Genomic DNA, 7,360 nt, shown 5'->3' on the forward strand with positions numbered 1-7,360 from the left:
CTCTCGACTCGTTGTGAGAGAAAGACGCGGGTGCCCAGTTTTCCATGATGTCATGTGTGTGTGAGAACGTCAGTCGTCCTGCTCTTCACATGGTAATGCAGGAAAACACTGTTAATATGAAGCTCAGCTTCCACACGGAGAGGAGACAGGCGTTACATCACAGTCTCTCAAACACATGCAGTGTTTCCTCACATTACCCTGAGCTCTTCAGTTCACTGTTCTCCTGTGCTCTTGAGCTGACACACACGCACACACACACACATGCTGCGATTAGATGATAGAATGATAATATGAAGTGAATCTCAGTTGTTGTGTGCAGGTTCACGTGTTGAAAGGATCCACATGATGGCACACGAGTCTCTCTGTGTTCATCCAAAATATTCTGTTGATATTAAATGGGACATATCATGAAAATCGGACTTTCTCCGTGTGTAAGTGCTATAATCGGTGCTTCTGAAACCCAGAAAACAGGAAAAGTGAAACCCAGTAACTGTGTTCTGGTGAGTCTTTCTCTGCAAGCGTGTCAAAAAATAAGACGATCAGATTTCGCTCTCCTTCTGACGTATGAAGAGTATTATAATATTACCGGCCCTTAATCTGCACGTTTACACACACCAGCCGACATTTGGTTCACACTCGACAACAGAGACCAGTTCTAACACAATGGCAAAAAGTTGAAACTCTTCCTGAGTCTCTCCGTAAGGCTGCACTCGCTACTGGTTATTCTGGGATTCTGGATGAGTGAGATTGGCCTGTTTTGTTATTGCCGGAGTTTCTGAAGCTCCAGTAAAGACTCCGCCCTCTTCTGAATGGAGGCGGAGCTAAAGCTCATTTGCATTTAAAGGGCCACACACAAAAACTGCATGTTTTTGCTCACACCCAAAAAGGGGCACATTTGACAAGCTATAGTAAATTATCTGGTATTTTGAGCTGAAGTTTCACAGACACATTCTGGAGACATCAGAGATTTATATTACATCTTGTGAAAAGGGGCATAATGTCACCTTTAAACTGCATGACTTTCTTCTGTCCGTGGAACACAAAAAGATGTTTAGCTAGATGTTCATGCAGTGCATAGAAGCTCAAACAATGACATAAAGCACCATGTGATTAATACCTTAGTCTTCTGGAGCCATTTGGCAGATTAGTGTGAGGAAAAAAACAGAATGTAAGGAGTTATCCATCGAAAAGCCTGACAGAGTTCAGTCTGTTCCTCTTGACAGCTCAATCTCCATCAGCTTCATGGGAAAGAACAGCGCGTCTCGCTTTGTTCCATGGAAGAAAGAACGACATGAGGGCGAGTAAAACTCCTTTGACTTTTCTTTGTTACTCGTCAACTCTATGACTTTCTGATACGTGTAGAAAACAAGTTCTACCAGAAAGACTCGGGAGAATTAATACTGTGACAATGAACATTTATTTAAGAGCTCAGCAAACAATCAAATTCTTTGGCGTAGGCCCCGTCCGTAACTCGCATTCCGAGGGTACGGAATCTACATATCCTGCCTGAAGACGAAGGCAGGGGCGCCGCCGACCCCCTGCGAAGTAAGGAAGGGGGCCATCTGGTGGTGGTGGGGTGGAAGGAGGAGAGGACATCCTGGCGTCTTCGGGGTAGAGGGGAGAGCCCGTCTGGAGGTGATGGGGAGGATGGAGGGGAGGACCCAGCATAGAAATGTTAGGGAGATGAAGGAAAAGTCCCGTCTTGGTGGTGGATGGGGAGGATGGAGGTGGTTGAAGCGACAGCATCTGCGAACTCAGACATGTGTAAGTACCACCCTTTTATACTGGCTATTAGGATACGATTGGATAGATGAGAAGGTAATACATGACGTGAACGATTGAGTCTTCCTGGCAGAACTTACGCTAGCTTCATTTCTATCAAAACTCGAGAAATATCCTCATTTAACAAAACATTAAAATCAAAAGTTGCATGTGTTAATATTGCTGACATGAACTAACAATGATCCGTGATAAATACCATTGCTAATTGTTAAAAAATGTTAGTTAATGCTTTAACTAATGGAACCTTATTCAGATAGTGTGTGTGTTAGATAGTGTGTGTGATAGATAGTGTGTGTGTCCACATCTTCATCTTTCTATTAAACTCGAGGTTCTGTCAGTTCATTCGTCAGCGAGTGTTTCACTGCTCTGGTCTACTAACACTAACTGAGGATCCTCTGCTAAACTCCTGCTGTCATCCGCTCTTCTGTCCTTCATCTGGGAGACATCATGACGTGATGATCAGCAGCGAGACTCAGAATCAGCAGCGGTTCCTTCATTATCTGCAGCGCTTGAGCTTCATGCAAACCATCAGAGGAACGTCGATCAGTTACAGAGACGCACGATCTCAGTCATTCACACTACAGTCTGAGGAAGTTCACTTAAATGCTTGACATTACTCTTATCGACACTAAGCTCGCGTGTGCTTTTTTAAATCAATGAGTTGGAGCAGATTTTTTCAGTTATTTAGTATTTTTGCCATTACGTAACTCATATATTTAAAAATAGTGACAAAAGTATTGTATTTTATTATAAATTATTAAAACAAGAAAATGGTAGAAGTTCTGTTGGACACTTTTGGGATTTGCTTCTGAAATAAGAGAAAAAACCTTTAGCTTAAATGCTTGAAATTAACACTAATTAGGCGTACATATTCTTTTTAAATACATTGCTTGGAGTACATTTTTTAAGCTTTTTTTTTTGTCATTACATAACTCACATAATTAAAAATAAAACTATTATATTTGATTATAAATTATTAAATGTTTTTTTATTATTTTATTTCATTTGAATTTACTCTGTTAAAAAAAACAAAAAAAAAACATGATTAAGGCCAAAAAGCTGAGAAATATGTATCATATATAGAGAATATGGCATGTGCTAATTTGCATCTCAGGTCCCTAGAAAGGCTCCGCTTAACACTTTTAACTAATATAATATATCCATACATACACACCTAAGAGAAGGAAGAAATGCTCATAATAAAGCAGGATATTGTACAGTAGTGTGCATATGAAAAATGTCAGCTTTATTTCTATGGCGCTTTACACAACCCAGATTTACAGTGATAATGATCAATGATGCAAACCGGGTTCAGTTCTCTACAGAAGAGTCATTATTCAGCTGATTCACTTCAAGACACCAACATTCTCTTCAACAAGCTTTTCCTCACGTCCGTAGAGCGGATAATAGCGTCGCTCACACCAGGAGCGGATCGACTTTCCCTCTGTGTTTTATAGGCATCTCATGCGAACCCAGATCTCGCTGATGCTATCGCACACTAAAGCCGAGGGAGAGAGACTCCGTCAAAAGGCTTTTTGGCCCTTGTGTTCAAACCAACACCTGCCATAAAATACTTACTTTTACAATCTGGAATGGGTGGAAAGCAGCGCTGGGAATCTTTCATGTGAATTCCATGTTGGTTTTGCAGCAGCGACGGCTCAGAGATTACGCTCATCTGTTTGGAATTGCCCGCTTGATCTACAGAGTTTTTCTCTGAATGCAAAACAATATTTCTGCAGACAGCATCGCGTTCCAGTCGATCCTAAACATCCCGTCGTGTCCGTGTTCCTTTATTCCTTTAGATCCGCTCGATTCCCAGTGTCAGATCTGTTTGCTTCGAACAGTCTCGCTTCATTTATCAGCAAACAAAACATGAAAAATAAACTCAATGGGGCCAAGGACAGAAATATTCAAAGCTGGTCAATCGAGATATTGTTAGAAAAACTAAAACCTTGACTTCCTAATTCTGGTTAATTTCATGGCATCTGTTTGTATAGTTAATTGAATCTGTGATATGTGTTTCTGACACAGCTGAAACCTATAATAAAATGCTGATAAAAAAAAGAAAGAAAACATGAAAAAGGGAAACAGGATCTGCCAAGAACTGCAGAGTTCTGATACGATCAGCGTAAAATAAACACAAAACATCTCATTAAGCAACAGGTGGAATGTGCATGAAATCACTCGTGTGTAAATGATGGATGAAGCATTTCTCCTAATATTATCACACCCTCATGTTCACAAACACGACACGAAACCCTGAAGAAGGAAATCAGATCAGTTTTGATGGCTGTGGTTCGAGGGTCTTCTTTGAGAATATGCTTTGGGGTTGAAAACATAATTCGGACATCGTTATATTCATTGCAGGATGTTTTTCACATATGGCAGCGTTCTCTGCATTGGACATTGGTGGTTGATTTTGTTGTAAGCTTTGAAATATTCGTGCCCACAGCCAAGAGTTGTTCACCTATCTGGAATGTACAGTTGAAGTTGGTTTGCAGCTAATATAAATACGCACGGCTGCTGGTTCATACACACAAACACATAGCAGATCACTCTCATAAACGCAGTCACCGACGGGCCAGAGAACATGAGCTCACCGCGCTCAAATGACCACGATAGTGGGATTTTATTCAGATTTTTGACATGGTTTCAGCATTTTAAGTGTTGTGCTGAATATTTGTTTGGCTGTGATATATAACAATTCTACAAACTAAAAGTTGATATCCAGTCACTTATGATTCAGACAAACTTTAGCCTGTTAGTTCGTACCAAAATGACTTCTAAAGTTTGTTAATTAGTCTTTTGTCGATTGTTTTCCTGTTAAAATATGGAAAAATCCTTAAAACAAGATAAATATGTTTCATAAGAAAGTAAAATTCTATTTATGTATTTTTTGAGAATTCATCTTTCGTCTCTCTGGACTGGCAGAACTGATGACAGGGCTGGACACACAGAACGGGATGTTGTGGTTAACACGCGAGCAGGGAAAAAACGCGAGACACGTTATTTAAAAGTTGAACTTGAGCGCTGGGTCTTTAGAAAGCCATGCGTGAGATGCGAGCCGAAGACGCAACAGTAAACGCGTCCGTCTAGCGTGTTTACTCTGAAAAACTATGACTGTAAAAAAAAATCGTTACATTTACGGTAAAAAAACAGCCGCTGTGGTTCCCAGAAATTTACCGAAAAAATACGGTAGAAACATTTTACGTTTTACAAACTTAAATTTACAGTAAAAAAACGTCTTTCATTAACTGATATAATGTTAATTAGGAAATGAACTTGCGCTCCCGGGGGCGGTTCAGTGAAAAGAGGAGGCGTGTTCCGGCGCAAACGTATTTTGAAGTTTCAGAAAACAATTCCGCCACTGACCAGGAGAAACCTCGTCTAAAGTCAGCGGCGCGTTACGTATGTTATTCAGAGGCTATTTTAGGGCGCATGCTTGGCCATAATAAAACACACTTTGCTTCTCTCATCTACACACAGACGCAGCAGTTCTCATTTTTAGAAAACCATACATTATTACAAGGAACAATATTACCACATGAGGGAAATCGTTGTGTCCATGAAGATGTGAAATAATAGGCATAAATCTAGCTTATACATTTACCCAAATTATCATACGCCTGTTTAACCGAAGCTAATTTGTGTGTGTTTCTCCATCCCCAATGTCACTTCTCTGTGTTTTACGGCCCTGACGAGAACGTCGGTCTCCTCGGCTGTGAACCGCTCCTGGCGTGCGTCTGGCAAATCCACCGTTATAATAGCAATCCGCCATGGAACAAGCGCGTCTGCTCTTAAAGGGAATGTGAGATGACGCACTGATTGGTTTATTTCACATTACGCCCAAACCACACCTATGAGTAATGAAGCCACTTCAGACCAACACATTTTAGATTTGCGAGACCCGCCCACAGAGTTACTGCTGTTTCGCGCTTGATACTTGAGTTTCAGATCGTTAAAATAGGGCCCATAATGTTAATTTTCCGACTTATTGAAGTACTTATATCTGTTTTGTACCATTGTAATACACTGACAACCACCAATTAGAGTGGAGAGGAGAGTCACATGATCAATTAAAGCTCATGACAAGCAGCTTTTCCACAAGAGAGTTAATATGAATATATAGAAGCTGCACAGTGTCATTCACACACACCATCATGGTAACACATGAAATTTAAAAAATGCAATAAACATTCATTTAACAATATTAAATGTCACATAAAAACATAATTTACATAACGGATTAGAAAAAACTAAGAAAAACTATGAAGAAACAGTCATTTCAACAAAAATACATCAAATGTGACGTGTCACGCAGGGAATTATGGGAATGTCAATTAAATTATACAATGACTTGTTCTTTTTCACCTCCAAATATGTTAAAAAAATAAATGGTATTTTAAAGTAAAATTACATTAAATGTACAGTTAGATCTATTACAGTTATTCACTGTATATAGTACGGAAACTTTTACCTATGTACTTTTAGTCTTTTACCATTAAAATCACAATCTTTTTCTTGTAAAAGTAGCGCAGTGGAATGGACAAAGCGTGCTGTGTGTGAACAGTGAACAGCCCTATAAAAACTATATTTTTTTGCGATGTATATTTTATCCCTGCCAGCAGAAATCCTGCCAAAAGAAGCCAAAGCAACAACCATGAACAGGCTAAACGTATTTGTCTCAGTGTTGTTATCAAACTAAATGAGCAGATCTGAGCAGTTTCATGCTAATTAATGCCATAAATACTCCCTCTAAACCTTTAAAGAGGTTTGCAAAACTTACTCGAGAAGTGTGTCCTGAAACACGAGACGCATTAGACCCGTGTGCTAATATATTTCCATGAATCCCTGAGGACAAACCCAGTGTTTACAGTAGTTACTGTGGCACGTTGGTTACTTTAACCCACTCTGTGATCTAATACAACTGTTTTAAGGCTAACATTTACATCCACGCGAACACTATCAAATAGCCTAATTCCTTCAATGTTTACAGCTGATGATAAGAGCTTTCTGCTATATAATATCCTCCATCCTGAGCGGTGAAACCGGAAAAGATGAGGTCATTACATCCAGGGCTCTATTTATAGACGTTTAACGGCTGCATATTAAACAAAGCACTCAAGAAATTCAATTAAGAGAGCACTCGACCACAGTGACCTGAACACAACCCGCGAGGTTATTCAGAAACACTCGCATGCGCTGCAGGGATGAGTGCAGTTTAAAGCTCGGATTTTGGGGCGGCAAAGATTAATGGACAGTTTCTTTTTCCAGGTGTTTTATTGTGGATACAAGAGATTTGCGTTGTGAATTTTACCAAGGGAGAAATCCTCTCCTTGGAAATGAAAACAGTAACACAATATACAGCCTTTATCCAGCTCAGCTGAGAGATGAACTAGCCAGCAGGGTTATTATAGTTAGCTGAAACTCAACCAAAACCCAAAAAAATTAAATAATAATAATTCTGTTGCTTGAAATGAAATAAATGCTAACAGAAACAAAATAAAACATATATAAAAGCTCACCAAGGCAACATTTTTAATGTTCAAAAACCTTATGCTTGTGGTCAAAAGTTTGT

This window comes from Leuciscus leuciscus, assembly GCF_965113295.1.
Source record: "Leuciscus leuciscus genome assembly, chromosome: 21".
Taxonomy (NCBI): Eukaryota; Metazoa; Chordata; class Actinopteri; order Cypriniformes; family Leuciscidae; genus Leuciscus; species Leuciscus leuciscus.